Below are 24,312 nucleotides of genomic sequence, written 5' to 3'. Positions count from 1 at the left end.
ATACAAAATGTACAAGTGATATATTAAAATCATCTTTCCAGCTTGAATTTCAATGATGCATTGGGGCAACGATTTTGTGAGAAACATTTTCACCCTTAAATAAAGATTTTCTTAATTCCTTACCTGTGTGCTAATTAGATATCACCTTGTTTTCACATTAAACAGACTTCCACATGAGAAAGCAGCAAGGATGCAGTGGCGTTAATGTTTCCTGGTGTCAACCTGTATTATTTCAGTAGAAATTGAAATGAGGATGCATCTTGCTGCCTTTCCAATGAAGCAAGTTTAATTTAGTAATAGGTTAAAAACCATCCTTACAAAGGTGTTAATCAGAGACTTGGCTTTGTGGACACTTTTCAGAGAACAAATTTGTTAGCATAAAAATAAAGCCAGAAAATGAAGAGCTGTTTAATCACTCAATTGGATTTTTTTTGCCAGCATATTTCTTTTTCTCTGCAACCCACTGCTAAATTGTGCTTCCTAGCTGTTTTTATAAAATCAATGAATCAAATCTAACTACATCAGAGAAGGCCAGGTACCCTACACCAGAACAGGGGGCTTGAAATTTTGACTTGTCTACTTAAAGATCACCAAAATCTGATAACAAGGTCAATTACGCCCCTGGGTGGAATTGAACCACCAACCTTTTGGTTTATAGCCATACACACTAACTGATTGCGCCACAGAGACACTTTGCAAAAGTACATACTGACAAAGGCTAATAAGCATTCATCTAAAACGTTTCCTAGAAAAACTTTAAAAAGTCAATAATCTGGAGAGTTTTTGTAAGATGTTTCTTCCATCCACCAACGAAGAAACACATTGGTACTTTCCCATGATGAGTGAGTGCTTCAGGATCTCTTGCACTTACATGTGCAGCAGAGTACTGCAATGGAAGCATGCTGGGCCCATAACCCAGAGGTAGGCAGATTAAAACTATCCTCTGCTATATGCATTTTTTTTGGTAATTAAAGTAATCCAAAACTGGGATTGATATTTTTGCTCTTTTATTTTTCATTAAAGTACAATAACTTTTACCATTTTAATTTGTTTTAATAGTATATTGAAAGTATTGTTTTCTTTTAAAAATCCACTTAATTTTCTTTACCCTATTATTAAAATGGTAATTGACAAAAACAAACTACATTGTCACCAGAAGAGCAATACAAAATGTACAAGTGATATATTAAAATCATCTTTCCAGCTTGAATTTCAATGATGCATTGGGGCAACGATTTTGTGAGAAACATTTTCACCCTTAATTAAAGATTTTCTTAATTCCTTACCTGTGTGCTAATTAGATATCACCTTGTTTTCACATTAAACAGACTTCCACATGAGAAAGCAGCAAGGATGCAGTGGCGTTAATGTTTCCTGGTGTCAACCTGTATTATTTCAGTAGACATTGAAATGAGGATGCATCTTGCTGCCTTTCCAATGAAGCAAGTTTAATTTAGTAATAGGTTAAAAACCATCCTTACAAAGGTGTTAATCAGAGACTTGGCCTTGTGGAAACTTTTCAGAGAACAAATTTGTTAGCATAAAAATAAAGCCAGAAAATGAAGAGCTGTTTAATCACTCAATTGGATTTTTTTGCCATCATATTTCTTTTTCTCTGCAACCCACTGCTAAATTGTGCTTCCTAGCTGTTTTTATAAAATCACTGAATCAAATCTAACTCTGATTACATCAGAGAAGGCCAGGTACCCTACACCATAAGAGGGGGTTTGAAATTTTGACTTGTCTACTTAAAGATCACCAAAATCTGATAACAAGGTCAATTACGTCCCTGGGTGGGATTGAACCACCAACCTTTTGGTTAATAGCCATACACACTAACTGATTGCGCCACAGAGACACTTTGCAAAAGTCCATACTGACAAAGGCTAATAAGCATTCATCTAAAACGTTTCCTTGAAAAACTTTAAAAAGTCAATAATCTGGAGAGTTTTTGTAAGATGTTTCTTCCATCAACCAACGAAGAAACACATTGGTACTTTCCCATGATGACTGAGTGCTTCAGGATCTCTTGCACTTACATGTGCAGCAGAGTACAGCAATGGAAGCATGCTGGGCCCATAACCCAGCGGTAGGCAGATTGAAACTATCCTTTGCTATATGCATTTTTTTTGTTAATTTAAGTAATCAAAACTGGGATTGATATTTTTGCTCTTTTATTTTTACTTGAAGTACAATAACTTTTACCATTTTAATTTGTTTGAATAGTATATTGACAGTATAGTTTTCTTTAAAAAATCCACTTAATTTTCTTTACCCTATTATTAAAAGGGTAATTGACAAAAACAAACTACATTGTCACCAGAAGAGCAATACAAAATGTACAAGTGATATATTAAAATCATCTTTCCAGCTTGAATTTCAATGATGCATTGGGGCAACGATTTTGTGAGAAACATCTTCACCCTTAAATAAAGATTTTCTTAATTCCTTACCTGTGTGCTAATTAGATATCACCTTGTTTTCACATTAAACAGACTTCCACATGAGAAAGCAGCAAGGATGCAGTGGCGTTAATGTTTCCTGGTGTCAACCTGTATTATTTCAGTAGAAATTGAAATGAGGATGCATCTTGCTGCCTTTCCAATGAAGCAAGTTTAATTTAGTAATAGGTGAAAAACCATCCCTACAAAGGTGTTAATCAGAGACTTGGCTTTGTGGACACTTTTCAGAGAACAAATTTGTTAGCATAAAAATAAAGCCAGAAAATGAAGAGCTGTTTAATCACTCAATTGGATTTTTTTTTTTGCCAGCATATTTCTTTTTCTCTGCAACCCACTGCTAAATTGTGCTTCCTATCTGTTTTTATAAAATCACTGAATCAAATCTAACTCTGATTACATCAGAGAAGGCCAGGTACCCTACACCATAACAGGGGGTTTGAAATTTTGACTTGTCTACTTAAAGATCACCAAAATCTGATAACAAGGTCAATTACGTCCCTGGATGGGATTGAACCACCAACCTTTTGGTTAGTAGCCAGACACACTAACCGATTGCGCCACAGAGACACGTTGTAAAAATTACATCCTGACAAAGGCTAATAAGCATACATCTAGAACGTTTCCTAGAAAAACTTTAAAAAGTCAATAATCTGGAGAGTTTTTGTAAGATGTTTCTTCCATCAACCAACGAAGAAACACATTGGTACTTTCCCATGATGAGTGAGTGCTTCAGGATCTCTTGCACTTACATGTGCAGCAGAGTACTGCAATGGAAGCATGCTGGGCCCATAACCCAGAGGTAGGCAGATTGAAACTATCCTTTGCTATATGCATTTTTTTTTGTTAATTTAAGTAATCAAAACTGGGATTGATATTTTTGCTCTTTTATTTTTACTTAAAGTACAATAACTTTTACCATTTTAATTTGTTTTAATAGTATATTGACAGTATAGTTTTCTTTAAAAAATCCACTTAATTTTCTTTACCCTATTATTAAAAGGGTAATTGACAAAAACAAACTACATTGTCACCAGAAGAGCAATACAAAATGTACAAGTGATATATTAAAATCATCTTTCCAGCTTGAATTTCAATGATGCATTGGGGCAACGATTTTGTGAGAAACATCTTCACCCTTAAATAAAGATTTTCTAAATTCCTTACCTGTGTGCTAATTAGATATCACCTTGTTTTCACATTAAACAGACTTCTACATGAGAAAGCAGCAAGGATTAAGTGGCGTTAATGTTTCCTGGTGTCAACCTGTATTATTTCAGTAGACATTGAAATGAGGATGCATCTTGCTGCCTTTCCAATGAAGCAAGTTTAATTTAGTAATAGGTGAAAAACCATCCCTACAAAGATGTTAATCAGAGACTTGGCTTTGTGGACACTTTTCAGAGAACAAATTTGTTAGCATAAAAATAAAGCCAGAAAATGAATAGCTGTTTAATCACTCAATTGGATTTTTTTTGCCAGCATATTTCTTTTTCTCTGCAACCCACTGCTAAATTGTGCTTCCTAGCTGTTTTTATAAAATCAATGAATCAAATCTAACTCTGATTACATCAGAGAAGGCCAGGTACCCTACACCAGAACAGGGGGTTTGAAATTTTGACTTGTCTACTTAAAGATCACCAAAATCTGATAACAAGGTCAATTACGTCCCTGGTTGGGATTGAACCACCAACCATTTGGTTAGTAGCCAGACACACTAACCGATTGCGCCACAGAGACACTTTGCAAAAGCCACATACTGACAAATGCTAATAAGCATACATCTAGAACGTTTCCTAGAAAAACTTTAAAAAGTCAATAATCTGGAGAGTTTTTGTAAAATGTTTCTTCCATCAACCAACGAAGAAACACATTGGTACTTTCCCATGATGAGTGAGTGCTTCAGGATCTCTTGCACTTACATGTGCAGCAGAGTACTGCAATGGAAGCATGCTGGGCCCATAACCCAGAGGTAGGCAGATTGAAACTATCCTTTGCTATATGCATTTTTTTTGTTAATTTAAGTAATCAAAACTGGGATTGATATTTTTGCTCTTTTATTTTTACTTGAAGTACAATAACTTTTACCATTTTAATTTGTTTGAATAGTATATTGACAGTATAGTTTTCTTTAAAAAATCCACTTAATTTTCTTTACCCTATTATTAAAAGGGTAATTGACAAAAACAAACTACATTGTCACCAGAAGAGCAATACAAAATGTACAAGTGATATATTAAAATCATCTTTCCAGCTTGAATTTCAATGATGCATTGGGGCAACGATTTTGTGAGAAACATCTTCACCCTTAAATAAAGATTTTCTTAATTCCTTACCTGTGTGCTAATTAGATATCACCTTGTTTTCACATTAAACAGACTTCTACATGAGAAAGCAGCAAGGATGCAGTGGCGTTAATGTTTCCTGGTGTCAACCTGTATTATTTCAGTAGACATTGAAATGAGGATGCATCTTGCTGCCTTTCCAATGAAGCAAGTTTAATTCAGTAATAGGTGAAAAACCATCCCTACAAAGGTGTTAATCAGAGACTTGGCTTTGTGGACACTTTTCAGAGAACAAATTTGTTAGCATAAAAATAAAGGCAGAAAATGAAGAGCTGTTTAATCACTCAATTGGATTTTTTTTGCCAGCATATTTCTTTTTCTCTGCAACCCACTGCTAAATTGTGCTTCCTAGCTGTTTTTATAAAATCAATGAATCAAATCTAACTCTGATTACATCAGAGAAGGCCAGGTACCCTACACCAGAACAGGGGGTTTGAAATTTTGACTTGTCTACTTAAAGATCACCAAAATCTGATAACAAGGTCAATTACGTCCCTGGTTGGGATTGAACCACCAACCATTTGGTTAGTAGCCGGACACACTAACCGATTGCGCCACAGAGACACTTTGCAAAAAGCACATACTGACAAAGGCTAATAAACATACATCTAGAACGTTTCCTAGAAAAACTTTAAAAAGTCAATAATCTGGAGAGTTTTTGTAAGATGTTTCTTCCATCCACCAACGAAGAAACACATTGGTACTTTCCCATGATGACTGAGTGCTTCAGGATCTCTTGCACTTACATGTGCAGCAGAGTACTGCAATGGAAGCATGCTGGGCCCATAACCCAGAGGTAGGCAGATTAAAACTATCCTCTGCTATATGCATTTTTTTTGTTAATTAAAGTAATCCAAAACTGGGATTGATATTTTTGCTCATTTATTTTTCATTAAAGTACAATAACTTTTACCATTTTAATTTGTTTTAATAGTATATTGAAAGTATTGTTTTCTTTTAAAAATCCACTTAATTTTCTTTACCCTATTATTAAAATGGTAATTGACAAAAACAAACTACATTGTCACCAGAAGAGCAATACAAAATGTACAAGTGATATATTAAAATCATCTTTCCAGCTTGAATTTCAATGATGCATTGGGGCAACGATTTTGTGAGAAACATTTTCACCCTTAATTAAAGATTTTCTTAATTCCTTACCTGTGTGCTAATTAGATATCACCTTGTTTTCACATTAAACAGACTTCCACATGAGAAAGCAGCAAGGATGCAGTGGCGTTAATGTTTCCTGGTGTCAACCTGTATTATTTCAGTAGACATTGAAATGAGGATGCATCTTGCTGCCTTTCCAATGAAGCAAGTTTAATTTAGTAATAGGTGAAAAACCATCCTTACAAAGGTGTTAATCAGAGACTTGGCTTTGTGGAAACTTTTCAGAGAACAAATTTGTTAGCATAAAAATAAAGCCAGAAAATGAAGAGCTGTTTAATCACTCAATTGGATTTTTTTGCCATCATATTTCTTTTTCTCTGCAACCCACTGCTAAATTGTGCTTCCTAGCTGTTTTTATAAAATCACTGAATCAAATCTAACTCTGATTACATCAGAGAAGGCCAGGTACCCTACACCATAAGAGGGGGTTTGAAATTTTGACTTGTCTACTTAAAGATCACCAAAATCTGATAACAAGGTCAATTACGTCCCTGGGTGGGATTGAACCACCAACCTTTTGGTTAATAGCCATACACACTATCTGATTGCGCCACAGAGACACTTTGCAAAAGTCCATACTGACAAAGGCTAATAAGCATTCATCTAAAACGTTTCCTTGAAAAACTTTAAAAAGTCAATAATCTGGAGAGTTTTTGTAAGATGTTTCTTCCATCAACCAACGAAGAAACACATTGGTACTTTCCCATGATGACTGAGTGCTTCAGGATCTCTTGCACTTACATGTGCAGCAGAGTACAGCAATGGAAGCATGCTGGGCCCATAACCCAGCGGTAGGCAGATTGAAACTATCCTTTGCTATATGCATTTTTTTTGTTAATTTAAGTAATCAAAACTGGGATTGATATTTTTGCTCTTTTATTTTTACTTGAAGTACAATAACTTTTACCATTTTAATTTGTTTGAATAGTATATTGACAGTATAGTTTTCTTTAAAAAATCCACTTAATTTTCTTTACCCTATTATTAAAAGGGTAATTGACAAAAACAAACTACATTGTCACCAGAAGAGCAATACAAAATGTACAAGTGATATATTAAAATCATCTTTCCAGCTTGAATTTCAATGATGCATTGGGGCAACGATTTTGTGAGAAACATCTTCACCCTTAAATAAAGATTTTCTTAATTCCTTACCTGTGTGCTAATTAGATATCACCTTGTTTTCACATTAAACAGACTTCCACATGAGAAAGCAGCAAGGATGCAGTGGCGTTAATGTTTCCTGGTGTCAACCTGTATTATTTCAGTAGAAATTGAAATGAGGATGCATCTTGCTGCCTTTCCAATGAAGCAAGTTTAATTTAGTAATAGGTGAAAAACCATCCCTACAAAGGTGTTAATCAGAGACTTGGCTTTGTGGACACTTTTCAGAGAACAAATTTGTTAGCATAAAAATAAAGCCAGAAAATGAAGAGCTGTTTAATCACTCAATTGGATTTTTTTTTGCCAGCATATTTCTTTTTCTCTGCAACCCACTGCTAAATTGTGCTTCCTATCTGTTTTTATAAAATCACTGAATCAAATCTAACTCTGATTACATCAGAGAAGGCCAGGTACCCTACACCATAACAGGGGGTTTGAAATTTTGACTTGTCTACTTAAAGATCACCAAAATCTGATAACAAGGTCACTTACGTCCCTGGATGGGATTGAACCACCAACCTTTTGGTTAGTAGCCAGACACACTAACCGATTGCGCCACAGAGACACTTTGTAAAAATTACATACTGACAAAGGCTAATAAGCATACATCTAGAACGTTTCCTAGAAAAACTTTAAAAAGTCAATAATCTGGAGAGTTTTTGTAAGATGTTTCTTCCATCAACCAACGAAGAAACACATTGGTACTTTCCCATGATGAGTGAGTGCTTCAGGATCTCTTGCACTTACATGTGCAGCAGAGTACTGCAATGGAAGCATGCTGGGCCCATAACCCAGAGGTAGGCAGATTGAAACTATCCTTTGCTATATGCATTTTTTTTTGTTAATTTAAGTAATCAAAACTGGGATTGATATTTTTGCTCTTTTATTTTTACTTAAAGTACAATAACTTTTACCATTTTAATTTGTTTTAATAGTATATTGACAGTATAGTTTTCTTTAAAAAATCCACTTAATTTTCTTTACCCTATTATTAAAAGGGTAATTGACAAAAACAAACTACATTGTCACCAGAAGAGCAATACAAAATGTACAAGTGATATATTAAAATCATCTTTCCAGCTTGAATTTCAATGATGCATTGGGGCAACGATTAACGATTTTGTGAGAAACATCTTCACCCTTAAATAAAGATTTTCTAAATTCCTTACCTGTGTGCTAATTAGATATCACCTTGTTTTCACATTAAACAGACTTCTACATGAGAAAGCAGCAAGGATGCAGTGGCGTTAATGTTTCCTGGTGTCAACCTGTATTATTTCAGTAGACATTGAAATGAGGATGCATCTTGCTGCCTTTCCAATGAAGCAAGTTTAATTTAGTAATAGGTGAAAAACCATCCCTACAAAGATGTTAATCAGAGACTTGGCTTTGTGGACACTTTTCAGAGAACAAATTTGTTAGCATAAAAATAAAGCCAGAAAATGAATAGCTGTTTAATCACTCAATTGGATTTTTTTTGCCAGCATATTTCTTTTTCTCTGCAACCCACTGCTAAATTGTGCTTCCTAGCTGTTTTTATAAAATCAATGAATCAAATCTAACTCTGATTACATCAGAGAAGGCCAGGTACCCTACACCAGAACAGGGGGTTTGAAATTTTGACTTGTCTACTTAAAGATCACCAAAATCTGATAACAAGGTCAATTACGTCCCTGGTTGGGATTGAACCACCAACCATTTGGTTAGTAGCCAGACACACTAACCGATTGCGCCACAGAGACACTTTGCAAAAACCACATACTGACAAATGCTAATAAGCATACATCTAGAACGTTTCCTAGAAAAACTTTAAAAAGTCAATAATCTGGAGAGTTTTTGTAAAATGTTTCTTCCATCAACCAACGAAGAAACACATTGGTACTTTCCCATGATGAGTGAGTGCTTCAGGATCTCTTGCACTTACATGTGCAGCAGAGTACTGCAATGGAAGCATGCTGGGCCCATAACCCAGAGGTAGGCAGATTGAAACTATCCTTTGCTATATGCATTTTTTTTGTTAATTTAAGTAATCAAAACTGGGATTGATATTTTTGCTCTTTTATTTTTACTTGAAGTACAATAACTTTTACCATTTTAATTTGTTTGAATAGTATATTGACAGTATAGTTTTCTTTAAAAAATCCACTTAATTTTCTTTACCCTATTATTAAAAGGGTAATTGACAAAAACAAACTACATTGTCACCAGAAGAGCAATACAAAATGTACAAGTGATATATTAAAATCATCTTTCCAGCTTGAATTTCAATGATGCATTGGGGCAACGATTTTGTGAGAAACATCTTCACCCTTAAATAAAGATTTTCTTAATTCCTTACCTGTGTGCTAATTAGATATCACCTTGTTTTCACATTAAACAGACTTCTACATGAGAAAGCAGCAAGGATGCAGTGGCGTTAATGTTTCCTGGTGTCAACCTGTATTATTTCAGTAGACATTGAAATGAGGATGCATCTTGCTGCCTTTCCAATGAAGCAAGTTTAATTCAGTAATAGGTGAAAAACCATCCCTACAAAGGTGTTAATCAGAGACTTGGCTTTGTGGACACTTTTCAGAGAACAAATTTGTTAGCATAAAAATAAAGGCAGAAAATGAAGAGCTGTTTAATCACTCAATTGGATTTTTTTTGCCAGCATATTTCTTTTTCTCTGCAACCCACTGCTAAATTGTGCTTCCTAGCTGTTTTTATAAAATCAATGAATCAAATCTAACTCTGATTACATCAGAGAAGGCCAGGTACCCTACACCAGAACAGGGGGTTTGAAATTTTGACTTGTCTACTTAAAGATCACCAAAATCTGATAACAAGGTCAATTACGTCCCTGGTTGGGATTGAACCACCAACCATTTGGTTAGTAGCCGGACACACTAACCGATTGCGCCACAGAGACACTTTGCAAAAAGCACATACTGACAAAGGCTAATAAACATACATCTAGAACGTTTCCTAGAAAAACTTTAAAAAGTCAATAATCTGGAGAGTTTTTGTAAGATGTTTCTTCCATCCACCAACGAAGAAACACATTGGTACTTTCCCATGATGACTGAGTGCTTCAGGATCTCTTGCACTTACATGTGCAGCAGAGTACTGCAATGGAAGCATGCTGGGCCCATAACCCAGAGGTAGGCAGATTAAAACTATCCTCTGCTATATGCATTTTTTTTGTTAATTAAAGTAATCCAAAACTGGGATTGATATTTTTGCTCATTTATTTTTCATTAAAGTACAATAACTTTTACCATTTTAATTTGTTTTAATAGTATATTGAAAGTATTGTTTTCTTTTAAAAATCCACTTAATTTTCTTTACCCTATTATTAAAATGGTAATTGACAAAAACAAACTACATTGTCACCAGAAGAGCAATACAAAATGTACAAGTGATATATTAAAATCATCTTTCCAGCTTGAATTTCAATGATGCATTGGGGCAACGATTTTGTGAGAAACATTTTCACCCTTAAATAAAGATTTTCTTAATTCCTTACCTGTGTGCTAATTAGATATCACCTTGTTTTCACATTAAACAGACTTCCACATGAGAAAGCAGCAAGGATGCAGTGGCGTTAATGTTTCCTGGTGTCAACCTGTATTATTTCAGTAGAAATTGAAATGAGGATGCATCTTGCTGCCTTTCCAATGAAGCAAGTTTAATTTAGTAATAGGTGAAAAACCATCCCTACAAAGGTGTTAATCAGAGACTTGGCTTTGTGGACACTTTTCAGAGAACAAATTTGTTAGCATAAAAATAAAGCCAGAAAATGAAGAGCTGTTTAATCACTCAATTGGATTTTTTTTGCCAGCATATTTCTTTTTCTCTGCAACCCACTGCTAAATTGTGCTTCCTATCTGTTTTTATAAAATCACTGAATCAAATCTAACTCTGATTACATCAGAGAAGGCCAGGTACCCTACACCATAACAGGGGGTTTGAAATTTTGACTTGTCTACTTAAAGATCACCAAAATCTGATAACAAGGTCAATTACGTCCCTGGGTGGGATTAAACCACCAACCTTTTGGTTAGTAGCCAGACACACTAACTGATTGCGCCACAGAGACACTTTGTAAAAATTACATACTGACAAAGGCTAATAAGCATACATCTAGAACGTTTCCTAGAAAAACTTTAAAAAAATTATCTGGAGAGTTTTTGTAAGATGTTTCTTCCATCAACCAACAAAGAAACACATTGGTACTTTCCCATGATGACTGAGTGCTTCAGGATCTCTTGCACTTACATGTGCAGCAGTGTACTGCAATGGAAGCATGCTGGGCCCATAACCCAGAGGTAGGCAGATTGAAACTATCCTTTGCTATATGCATTTTTTTTGTTAATTTAAGTAATCAAAACTGGGATTGATATTTTTGCTCTTTTATTTTTACTTAAAGTACAATAACTTTTACCATTTTAATTTGTTTTAATAGTATATTGACAGTATAGTTTTCTTTAAAAAATCCACTTAATTTTCTTTACCCTATTATTAAAAGGGTAATTGACAAAAACAAACTACATTGTCACCAGAAGAGCAATACAAAATGTACAAGTGATATATTAAAATCATCTTTCCAGCTTGAATTTCAATGATGCATTGGGGCAACAATTTTGTGAGAAACATCTTCACCCTTAAATACAGATTTTCTTAATTCCTTACCTGTGTGCTAATTAGATATCACCTTGTTTTCACATTAAACAGACTTCTACATGAGAAAGCAGCAAGGATGCAGTGGCGTTAATGTTTCCTGGTGTCAACCTGTATTATTTCAGTAGACATTGAAATGAGGATGCATCTTGCTGCCTTTCCAATGAAGCAAGTTTAATTCAGTAATAGGTGAAAAACCATCCCTACAAAGGTGTTAATCAGAGACTTGGCTTTGTGGACACTTTTCAGAGAACAAATTTGTTAGCATAAAAATAAAGGCAGAAAATGAAGAGCTGTTTAATCACTCAATTGGATTTTTTTTGCCAGCATATTTCTTTTTCTCTGCAACCCACTGCTAAATTGTGCTTCCTAGCTGTTTTTATAAAATCTATGAATCAAATCTAACTCTGATTACATCAGAGAAGGCCAGGTACCCTACACCAGAACAGGGGGTTTGAAATTTTGACTTGTCTACTTAAAGATCACCAAAATCTGATAACAAGGTCAATTACGTCCCTGGTTGGGATTGAACCACCAACCATTTGGTTAGTAGCCGGACACACTAACCGATTGCGCCACAGAGACACTTTGCAAAAAGCACATACTGACAAAGGCTAATAAACATACATCTAGAACGTTTCCTAGAAAAACTTTAAAAAGTCAATAATCTGGAGAGTTTTTGTAAGATGTTTCTTCCATCCACCAACGAAGAAACACATTGGTACTTTCCCATGATGACTGAGTGCTTCAGGATCTCTTGCACTTACATGTGCAGCAGAGTACTGCAATGGAAGCATGCTGGGCCCATAACCCAGAGGTAGGCAGATTAAAACTATCCTCTGCTATATGCATTTTTTTTGTTAATTAAAGTAATCCAAAACTGGGATTGATATTTTTGCTCATTTATTTTTCATTAAAGTACAATAACTTTTACCATTTTAATTTGTTTTAATAGTATATTGAAAGTATTGTTTTCTTTTAAAAATCCACTTAATTTTCTTTACCCTATTATTAAAATGGTAATTGACAAAAACAAACTACATTGTCACCAGAAGAGCAATACAAAATGTACAAGTGATATATTAAAATCATCTTTCCAGCTTGAATTTCAATGATGCATTGGGGCAACGATTTTGTGAGAAACATTTTCACCCTTAAATAAAGATTTTCTTAATTCCTTACCTGTGTGCTAATTAGATATCACCTTGTTTTCACATTAAACAGACTTCCACATGAGAAAGCAGCAAGGATGCAGTGGCGTTAATGTTTCCTGGTGTCAACCTGTATTATTTCAGTAGAAATTGAAATGAGGATGCATCTTGCTGCCTTTCCAATGAAGCAAGTTTAATTTAGTAATAGGTGAAAAACCATCCCTACAAAGGTGTTAATCAGAGACTTGGCTTTGTGGACACTTTTCAGAGAACAAATTTGTTAGCATAAAAATAAAGCCAGAAAATGAAGAGCTGTTTAATCACTCAATTGGATTTTTTTTGCCAGCATATTTCTTTTTCTCTGCAACCCACTGCTAAATTGTGCTTCCTATCTGTTTTTATAAAATCACTGAATCAAATCTAACTCTGATTACATCAGAGAAGGCCAGGTACCCTACACCATAACAGGGGGTTTGAAATTTTGACTTGTCTACTTAAAGATCACCAAAATCTGATAACAAGGTCAATTACGTCCCTGGGTGGGATTAAACCACCAACCTTTTGGTTAGTAGCCAGACACACTAACTGATTGCGCCACAGAGACACTTTGTAAAAATTACATACTGACAAAGGCTAATAAGCATACATCTAGAACGTTTCCTAGAAAAACTTTAAAAAAATTATCTGGAGAGTTTTTGTAAGATGTTTCTTCCATCAACCAACAAAGAAACACATTGGTACTTTCCCATGATGACTGAGTGCTTCAGGATCTCTTGCACTTACATGTGCAGCAGTGTACTGCAATGGAAGCATGCTGGGCCCATAACCCAGAGGTAGGCAGATTGAAACTATCCTTTGCTATATGCATTTTTTTTGTTAATTTAAGTAATCAAAACTGGGATTGATATTTTTGCTCTTTTATTTTTACTTAAAGTACAATAACTTTTACCATTTTAATTTGTTTTAATAGTATATTGACAGTATAGTTTTCTTTAAAAAATCCACTTAATTTTCTTTACCCTATTATTAAAAGGGTAATTGACAAAAACAAACTACATTGTCACCAGAAGAGCAATACAAAATGTACAAGTGATATATTAAAATCATCTTTCCAGCTTGAATTTCAATGATGCATTGGGGCAACAATTTTGTGAGAAACATCTTCACCCTTAAATACAGATTTTCTTAATTCCTTACCTGTGTGCTAATTAGATATCACCTTGTTTTCACATTAAACAGACTTCTACATGAGAAAGCAGCAAGGATGCAGTGGCGTTAATGTTTCCTGGTGTCAACCTGTATTATTTCAGTAGACATTGAAATGAGGATGCATCTTGCTGCCTTTCCAATGAAGCAAGTTTAATTTAGTAATAGGTGAAAAACCATCCCTACAAAGGTGTTAATCAGAGACTTGGCTTTGTGGACACTTTTCAGAGAACAAATTTGTTAGCATAAAAATAAAGCCAGAAAATGAAGAGCTGTTTAATCACTCAATTGGATTTTTTTTTGCCAGCATATTTCTTTTTCTCTGCAACCCACTGCTAAATTGTGCTTCCTAGCTTTTTTTATAAAATCAATGAATCAAATCTAACTCTGATTACATCAGAGAAGGCCAGGTACCCTACACCATAACAGGGGGTTTGAAATTTTGACTTGTCTACTTAAAGATCACCAAAATCTGATAACAAGGTCAATTACGTCCCTGGTTGGGATTGAACCACCAACCTTTTGGTTAGTAGCCGGACACACTAACTGATTGCGCCACAGAGACACTTTGCAAAAAGTACATACTGACAACGGCTAATAAGCATACATCTAGAACGTTTCCTAGAAAAACTTTAAAAAAATTATCTGGAGAGTTTTTGTAAGATGTTTCTTCCATCAACCAACAAAGAAACACATTGGTACTTTCCCATGATGACTGAGTGCTTCAGGATCTCTTGCACTTACATGTGCAGCAGTGTACTGCAATGGAAGCATGCTGGGCCCATAACCCAGAGGTAGGCAGATTGAAACTATCCTTTGCTATATGCATTTTTTTTGTTAATTTAAGTAATCAAAACTGGGATTGATATTTTTGCTCTTTTATTTTTACTTAAAGTACAATAACTTTTACCATTTTAATTTGTTTTAATAGTATATTGACAGTATAGTTTTCTTTAAAAAATCCACTTAATTTTCTTTACCCTATTATTAAAAGGGTAATTGACAAAAACAAACTACATTGTCACCAGAAGAGCAATACAAAATGTACAAGTGATATATTAAAATCATCTTTCCAGCTTGAATTTCAATGATGCATTGGGGCAACGATTTTGTGAGAAACATCTTCACCCTTAAATAAAGATTTTCTTAATTCCTTACCTGTGTGCTAATTAGATATCACCTTGTTTTCACATTAAACAGACTTCTACATGAGAAAGCAGCAAGGATGCAGTGGCGTTAATGTTTCCTGGTGTCAACCTGTATTATTTCAGTAGACATTGAAATGAGGATGCATCTTGCTGCCTTTCCAATGAAGCAAGTTTAATTTAGTAATAGGTGAAAAACCATCCCTACAAAGGTGTTAATCAGAGACTTGGCTTTGTGGACACTTTTCAGAGAACAAATTTGTTAGCATAAAAATAAAGCCAGAAAATGAAGAGCTGTTTAATCACTCAATTGGATTTTTTTTTGCCAGCATATTTCTTTTTCTCTGCAACCCTCTGCTAAATTGTGCTTCCTAGCTGTTTTTATAAAATCAATGAATCAAATCTAACTCTGATTACATCAGAGAAGGCCAGGTACCCTACACCATAACAGGGGGTTTGAAATTTTGACTTGTCTACTTAAAGATCACCAAAATCTGATAACAAGGTCAATTACGTCCCTGGGTGGGATTGAACCACCAACCTTTTGGTTAGTAGCCGGACACACTAACCGATTGCGCCACAGAGACACTTTGCAAAAATTACATACTGACAAAGGCTAATAAGCATACATCTAGAACGTTTCCTAGAAAAACTTTAAAAAGTCAATAATCTGGAGAGTTTTTGTAAGATGTTTCTTCCATCAACCAACGAAGAAACACATTGGTACTTTCCCATGATGACTGAGTGCTTCAGGATCTCTTGCACTTACATGTGCAGCAGAGTACTGCAATGGAAGCATGCTGGGCCCATAACCCAGAGGTAGGCAGATTGAAACTATCCTTTGCTATATGCATTTTTTTTGTTAATTTAAGTAATCAAAACTGGGATTGATATTTTTGCTCTTTTATTTTTACTTGAAGTACAATAACTTTTACCATTTTAATTTGTTTGAATAGTATATTGACAGTATAGTTTTCTTTAAAAAATCAACTTAATTTTCTTTACCCTATTATTAAAAGGGTAATTGACAAAAACAAACTACATTGTCACCAGAAGAGCAATACAAAATGTACAAGTGATATATTAAAATCATCTTTCCAGCTTGAATTTCAATGATGCATTGGGGCAACGATTTTGTGAGAAACATCTTCACACTTAAATAAAGATTTTCTTAATTCCTTACCTGTGTGCTAATTAGATATCACCTTGTTTTCACATTAAACAGACTTCCACATGAGAAAGCAGCAAGGATGCAGTGGCGTTAATGTTTCCTGGTGTCAACCTGTATTATTTCAGTAGAAATTGAAATGAGGATGCATCTTGCTGCCTTTCCAATGAAGCAAGTTTAATTTAGTAATAGGTGAAAAACCATCCCTACAAAGGTGTTAATCAGAGACTTGGCTTTGTGGACACTTTTCAGAGAACAAATTTGTTAGCATAAAAATAAAGCCAGAAAATGAAGAGCTGTTTAATCACTCAATTGGATTTTTTTTCCAGCATATTTCTTTTTCTCTGCAACCCACTGCTAAATTGTGCTTCCTATCTGTTTTTATAAAATCACTGAATCAAATCTAACTCTGATTACATCAGAGAAGGCCAGGTACCCTACACCATAACAGGGGGTTTGAAATTTTGACTTGTCTACTTAAAGATCACCAAAATCTGATAACAAGGTCAATTACGTCCCTGGGTGGGATTGAACCACCAACCTTTTGGTTAGTAACCAGACACACTAACCGATTGCGCCACAGAGACACTTTGTAAAAAGTACGTACTGACAAAGGCTAATAAGCATACATCTAGAACGTTTCCTAGAAAAACTTTAAAAAGTCAATAATCTGGAGAGTTTTTGTAAGATGTTTCTTCCATCCACCAACGAAGAAACACATTGGTACTTTCCCATGATGAGTGAGTGCTTCAGGATCTCTTGCACTTACATGTGCAGCAAAGTACTGCAATGGAAGCATGCTGGGCCCATAACCCAGAGGTAGGCAGATTAAAACTATCCTCTGCTATATGCATATTTTTTTGTTAATTAAAGTAATCCAAAACTGGGATTGATATTTTTGCTCTTTTATTTTTCATTAAAGTACAATAACTTTTACCATTTTAATTTGTTTTAATAGTATATTGAAAGTATTATTTTCTTTAAAAAATCCACTTAATTTTCTTTACCCTATTATTAAAATGGTAATTGACAAAACAAACTACATTGTCACCAGAAGAGCAATACAAAATGTACAAGTGATATATTAAAATCATCTTTCCAGCTTGAATTTCAATGATGCATTGGGGCAACGATTTTGTGAGAAACATCTTCACCCTTAAATAAAGATTTTCTTAATTCCTTACCCGTGTGCTAATTAGATATCACCTTGTTTTCACATTAAACAGACTTCCACATGAGAAAGCAGCAAGGATGCAGTGGCGATAATGTTTCCTGGTGTCAACCTGTATTATTTCAGTAGACATTGAAATGAGGATGCATCTTGCTGCCTTTCCAATGAAGCAAGTTTAATTTAGTAATAGGTGAAAAACCATCCTTACAAAGGTGTTAATCAGAGACTTGGCTTTGTGGACACTTTTCAGAGAACAAATTTGTTAGCATAAAAATAAAGCCAGAAAATGAAGAGCTGTTTAATCACTCAATTGGATTTTTTTGCCAGCATATTTCTTTTTCTCTGCAACCCACTGCTAAATTGTGCTTCCTAGCTGTTTTTATAAAATCACTGAATCAAATCTAACTCTGATTACATCAGAGAAGGCCAGGTACCCTACACCATAAGAGGGGGTTTGAAATTTTGACTTGTCTACTTAAAGATCACCAAAATCTGATAACAAGGTCAATTACGTCCCTGGGTGGGATTGAACCACCAACCTTTTAGTTAATAGCCATACACACTAACTGATTGCGCCACAGAGACACTTTGCAAAAGTACATACTGACAAAGGCTAATAAGCATTCATCTAAAACGTTTCCTAGAAAAACTTTAAAAAGTCAATAATCTGGAGAGTTTTTGTAAGATGTTTCTTCCATCAACCAACGAAGAAACACATTGGTACTTTCCCATGATGAGTGAGTGCTTCAGGATCTACTGCACTTACATGTGCAGCAGAGTACAGCAATGGAAGCATGCTGGGCACATAACCCAGAGGTAAGCAGATTGAAACTATCCTCTGCTATATGCATTTTTTTTTGTTAATTAAAGTAATCCAAAACTGGGATTGATATTTTGGCTCTTTTATTTTTACTTAAAGTACAATAACTTTTACCATTTTAATTTGTTTTAATAGTATATTGACAGTATTGTTTTCTTTCAAAAATCCACTTAATTTTCTTTACCCTATTATTAAAATGGTAATTGACAAAAACAAACTACATTGTCACCAGAAGAGCAATACAAAATGTACAAGTGATATATTAAAATCATCTTTCCAGCTTGAATTTCAATGATGCATTGGGGCAACGATTTTGTGAGAAACATCTTCACCCTTAAATAAAGATTTTCTTAATTCCTTACCTGTGTGCTAATTAGATATCACCTTGTTTTCACATTAAACAGACTTCTACATGAGAAAGCAGCAAGGATGCAGTGGCGGTAATGTTTCCTGGTGTCAACCTGTATTATTTCAGTAGACATTGAAATGAAGATGCATCTTGCTGCCTTTCCAATGAAGCAAGTTTAATTTAGTAATAGGTGAAAAACCATCCCTACAAAGGTGTTAATCAGAGACTTGGCTTTGTGGACACTTTTCAGAGAACAAATTTGTTAGCATAAAAATAAAGCCAGAAAATGAAGAGCTGTTTAATCACTCAATTGGATTTTTTTTGCCAGCATATTTCTTTTTCTCTGCAACCCACTGCTAAATTGTGCTTCCTAGCTGTTTTTATAAAATCAATGAATCAAATCTAACTCTGATTACATCAGAGAAGGCCAGGTACCTTACACCATAACAGGGGGTTTGAAATTTTGACTTGTCTACTTAAAGATCACCAAAATCTGATAACAAGGTCAATTACGTCCCTGGGTGGGACTGAACCACCAACCTTTTGGTTAGTAGCCGGACACACTAACCGATTGCGCCACAGAGACTCTTTACAAAAAGTACATACTGACAAAGGCTAATAAGTATACATCTAGAACGTTTCCTAGAAAAACTTGAAAAAGTCAATAATCTGGAGAGTTTTTGTAAGATGTTTCTTCCATCAACCAACGAAGAAACACATTGGTACTTTCCCATGATGACTGAGTGCTTCAGGATCTCTTGCACTTACATGTGCAGCAGAGTACTGCAATGGAAGCATGCTGGGCCCATAACCCAGAGGTAGGCAGATTGAAACTATCCTTTGCTATATGCATTTTTTTTGTTAATTTAAGTAATCAAAACTGGGATTGATATTTTTGCTCTTTTATTTTTACTTAAAGTACAATAACTTTTACCATTTTAATTTGTTTTAATAGTATATTGACAGTATAGTTTTCTTTAAAAAATCCACTTAATTTTCTTTACCCTATTATTAAAAGGGTAATTGACAAAAACAAACTACATTGTCACCAGAAGAGCAATACAAAATGTACAAGTGATATATTAAAATCATCTTTCCAGCTTGAATTTCAATGATGCATTGGGGCAACGATTTTGTGAGAAACATCTTCACCCTTAAATAAAGATTTTCTTAATTCCTTACCTGTGTGCTAATTAGATATCACCTTGTTTTCACATTAAACAGACTTCTACATGAGAAAGCAGCAAGGATGCAGTGGCGTTAATGTTTCTTGGTGTCAACCTGTATTATTTCAGTAGACATTGAAATGAGGATGCATCTTGCTGCCTTTCCAATGAAGCAAGTTTAATTTAGTAATAGGTGAAAAACCATCCCTACAAAGGTGTTAATCAGAGACTTGGCTTTGTGGACACTTTTCAGAGAACAAATTTGTTAGCATAAAAATAAAGCCAGAAAATGAAGAGCTGTTTAATCACTCAATTGGATTTTTTTTTGCCAGCATATTTCTTTTTCTCTGCAACCCACTGCTAAATTGTGCTTCCTAGCTGTTTTTATAAAATCAATGAATCAAATCTAACTCTGATTACATCAGAGAAGGCCAGGTACCCTACACCATAAGAGGGGGTTTGAAATTTTGACTTGTCTACTTAAAGATCACCAAAATATGATAACAAGGTCAATTACGTCCCTGGGTGGGATTGAACCACCAACCTTTTGGTTAGTAGCCGGACACACTAACCGATCGCGCCACAGAGACACTTTGCAAAAATTATATTCTGACAAAGGCTAATAAGCATACATCTAGAACGTTTCCTAGAAAAACTTTAAAAAGTCAATAATCTGGAGAGTTTATGTAAGATGTTTCTTCCATCAACCAACGAAGAAACACATTGGTACTTTCCCATGATGACTGAGTGCTTCAGGATCTCTTGCACTTACATGTGCAGCAGAGTACTGCAATGGAAGCATGCTGGGCCCATAACCCAGAGGTAGGCAGATTGAAACTATCCTTTGCTATATGCATTTTTTTTGTTAATTTAAGTAATCAAAACTGGGATTGATATTTTTGCTCTTTTATTTTTACTTAAAGTACAATAACTTTTACCATTTTAATTTGTTTTAATAGTATATTGACAGTATAGTTTTCTTTAAAAAATCCACTTAATTTTCTTTACCCTATTATTAAAAGGGTAATTGACAAAAACAAACTACATTGTCACCAGAAGAGCAATACAAAATGTACAAGTGATATATTAAAATCATCTTTCCAGCTTGAATTTCAATGATGCATTGGGGCAACGATTTTGTGAGAAACATCTTCACCCTTAAATAAAGATTTTCTTAATTCCTTACCTGTGTGCTAATTAGATATCACCTTGTTTTCACATTAAACAGACTTCTACATGAGAAAGCAGCAAGGATGCAGTGGCGTTAATGTTTCCTGGTGTCAACCTGTATTATTTCAGTAGACATTGAAATGAGGATGCATCTTGCTGCCTTTCCAATGAAGCAAGTTTAATTTAGTAATAGGTGAAAAACCATCCCTACAAAGGTGTTAATCAGAGACTTGGCTTTGTGGACACTTTTCAGAGAACAAATTTGTTAGCATAAAAATAAAGCCAGAAAATGAAGAGCTGTTTAATCACTCAATTGGATTTTTTTTTGCCAGCATATTTCTTTTTCTCTGCAACCCTCTGCTAAATTGTGCTTCCTAGCTGTTTTTATAAAATCAATGAATCAAATCTAACTCTGATTACATCAGAGAAGGCCAGGTACCCTACACCATAACAGGGGGTTTGAAATTTTGACTTGTCTACTTAAAGATCACCAAAATCTGATAACAAGGTCAATTACGTCCCTGGGTGGGATTGAACCACCAACCTTTTGGTTAGTAGCCGGACACACTAACCGATTGCGCCACAGAGACACTTTGCGAAAATTACATACTGACAAAGGCTAATAAGCATACATCTAGAACGTTTCCTAGAAAAACTTTAAAAAGTCAATAATCTGGAGAGTTTTTGTAAGATGTTTCTTCCATCAACCAACGAAGAAACACATTGGTACTTTCCCATGATGACTGAGTGCTTCAGGATCTCTTGCACTTACATGTGCAGCAGAGTACTGCAATGGAAGCATGCTGGGCCCATAACCCAGAGGTAGGCAGATTGAAACTATCCTTTGCTATATGCATTTTTTTTGTTAATTTAAGTAATCAAAACTGGGATTGATATTTTTGCTCTTTTATTTTTACTTGAAGTACAATAACTTTTACCATTTTAATTTGTTTGAATAGTATATTGACAGTATAGTTTTCTTTAAAAAATCAACTTAATTTTCTTTACCCTATTATTAAAAGGGTAATTGACAAAAACAAACTACATTGTCACCAGAAGAGCAATACAAAATGTACAAGTGATATATTAAAATCATCTTTCCAGCTTGAATTTCAATGATGCATTGGGACAACGATTTTGTGAGAAACATCTTCACCCTTAAATAAAGATTTTCTTAATTCCTTACCTGTGTGCTAATTAGATATCACCTTGTTTTCACATTAAACAGACTTCCACATGAGAAAGCAGCAAGGATGCAGTGGCGTTAATGTTTCCTGGTGTCAACCTGTATTATTTCAGTAGAAATTGAAATGAGGATGCATCTTGCTGCCTTTCCAATGAAGCAAGTTTAATTTAGTAATAGGTGAAAAACCATCCCTACAAAGGTGTTAATCAGAGACTTGGCTTTGTGGACACTTTTCAGAGAACAAATTTGTTAGCATAAAAATAAAGCCAGAAAATGAAGAGCTGTTTAATCACTCAATTGGATTTTTTTTCCAGCATATTTCTTTTTCTCTGCAACCCACTGCTAAATTGTGCTTCCTATCTGTTTTTATAAAATCACTGAATCAAATCTAACTCTGATTACATCAGAGAAGGCCAGGTACCCTACACCATAACAGGGGGTTTGAAATTTTGACTTGTCTACTTAAAGATCACCAAAATCTGATAACAAGGTCAATTACGTCCCTGGGTGGGATTGAACCACCAACCTTTTGGTTAGTAACCAGACACACTAACCGATTGCGCCACAGAGACACTTTGTAAAAAGTACGTACTGACAAAGGCTAATAAGCATACATCTAGAACGTTTCCTAGAAAAACTTTAAAAAGTCAATAATCTGGAGAGTTTTTGTAAGATGTTTCTTCCATCCACCAACGAAGAAACACATTGGTACTTTCCCATGATGAGTGAGTGCTTCAGGATCTCTTGCACTTACATGTGCAGCAAAGTACTGCAATGGAAGCATGCTGGGCCCATAACCCAGAGGTAGGCAGATTAAAACTATCCTCTGCTATATGCATATTTTTTTGTTAATTAAAGTAATCCAAAACTGGGATTGATATTTTTGCTCTTTTATTTTTCATTAAAGTACAATAACTTTTACCATTTTAATTTGTTTTAATAGTATATTGAAAGTATTATTTTCTTTAAAAAATCCACTTAATTTTCTTTACCCTATTATTAAAATGGTAATTGACAAAAACAAACTACATTGTCACCAGAAGAGCAATACAAAATGTACAAGTGATATATTAAAATCATCTTTCCAGCTTGAATTTCAATGATGCATTGGGGCAACGATTTTGTGAGAAACATCTTCACCCTTAAATAAAGATTTTCTTAATTCCTTACCCGTGTGCTAATTAAATATCACCTTGTTTTCACATTAAACAGACTTCCACATGAGAAAGCAGCAAGGATGCAGTGGCGATAATGTTTCCTGGTGTCAACCTGTATTATTTCAGTAGACATTGAAATGAGGATGCATCTTGCTGCCTTTCCAATGAAGCAAGTTTAATTTAGTAATAGGTGAAAAACCATCCTTACAAAGGTGTTAATCAGAGACTTGGCTTTGTGGACACTTTTCAGAGAACAAATTTGTTAGCATAAAAATAAAGCCAGAAAATGAAGAGCTGTTTAATCACTCAATTGGATTTTTTTGCCAGCATATTTCTTTTTCTCTGCAACCCACTGCTAAATTGTGCTTCCTAGCTGTTTTTATAAAATCACTGAATCAAATCTAACTCTGATTACATCAGAGAAGGCCAGGTACCCTACACCATAAGAGGGGGTTTGAAATTTTGACTTGTCTACTTAAAGATCACCAAAATCTGATAACAAGGTCAATTACGTCCCTGGGTGGGATTGAACCACCAACCTTTTAGTTAATAGCCATACACACTAACTGATTGCGCCACAGAGACACTTTGCAAAAGTACATACTGACAAAGGCTAATAAGCATTCATCTAAAACGTTTCCTAGAAAAACTTTAAAAAGTCAATAATCTGGAGAGTTTTTGTAAGATGTTTCTTCCATCAACCAACGAAGAAACACATTGGTACTTTCCCATGATGAGTGAGTGCTTCAGGATCTACTGCACTTACATGTGCAGCAGAGTACAGCAATGGAAGCATGCTGGGCACATAACCCAGAGGTAA

The 24,312-nt window shown here is 34.8% G+C and overlaps 6 non-coding genes across 6 annotated transcripts; all 6 read right to left on the bottom strand.

Annotated features, from left to right (window-relative positions):
• Nucleotides 1–2,955: 2,955 nt before the first annotated feature.
• On the bottom strand, nt 2,956–3,029 carry TRNAS-ACU (transfer RNA serine (anticodon ACU)). Its single transcript has one exon. It is a non-coding gene; the product is annotated as a tRNA-Ser (tRNA).
• A 4,603-nt stretch (nt 3,030–7,632) lies between these two features.
• TRNAS-ACU (transfer RNA serine (anticodon ACU)) lies at nt 7,633–7,706 on the bottom strand. The gene has a single exon. It is a non-coding gene; the product is annotated as a tRNA-Ser (tRNA).
• Nucleotides 7,707–15,818: 8,112 nt separating this feature from the next.
• TRNAS-ACU (transfer RNA serine (anticodon ACU)) lies at nt 15,819–15,892 on the bottom strand. The gene has a single exon. It is a non-coding gene; the product is annotated as a tRNA-Ser (tRNA).
• A 1,094-nt stretch (nt 15,893–16,986) lies between these two features.
• Nucleotides 16,987–17,060, bottom strand: TRNAS-ACU (transfer RNA serine (anticodon ACU)). Its single transcript has one exon. It is a non-coding gene; the product is annotated as a tRNA-Ser (tRNA).
• A 4,605-nt stretch (nt 17,061–21,665) lies between these two features.
• Nucleotides 21,666–21,739, bottom strand: TRNAS-ACU (transfer RNA serine (anticodon ACU)). Its single transcript has one exon. It is a non-coding gene; the product is annotated as a tRNA-Ser (tRNA).
• Nucleotides 21,740–22,833: 1,094 nt separating this feature from the next.
• On the bottom strand, nt 22,834–22,907 carry TRNAS-ACU (transfer RNA serine (anticodon ACU)). The gene has a single exon. It is a non-coding gene; the product is annotated as a tRNA-Ser (tRNA).
• Nucleotides 22,908–24,312: the final 1,405 nt, after the last annotated feature.

Source organism: Pseudophryne corroboree, chromosome 8, assembly GCF_028390025.1.
Source record: "Pseudophryne corroboree isolate aPseCor3 chromosome 8, aPseCor3.hap2, whole genome shotgun sequence".
NCBI lineage: Eukaryota > Metazoa > Chordata > Amphibia > Anura > Myobatrachidae > Pseudophryne > Pseudophryne corroboree.
The sequence above is the reverse complement of the archived record's forward strand: the minus strand, read 5'-3'. Positions and strand labels throughout refer to the sequence as shown.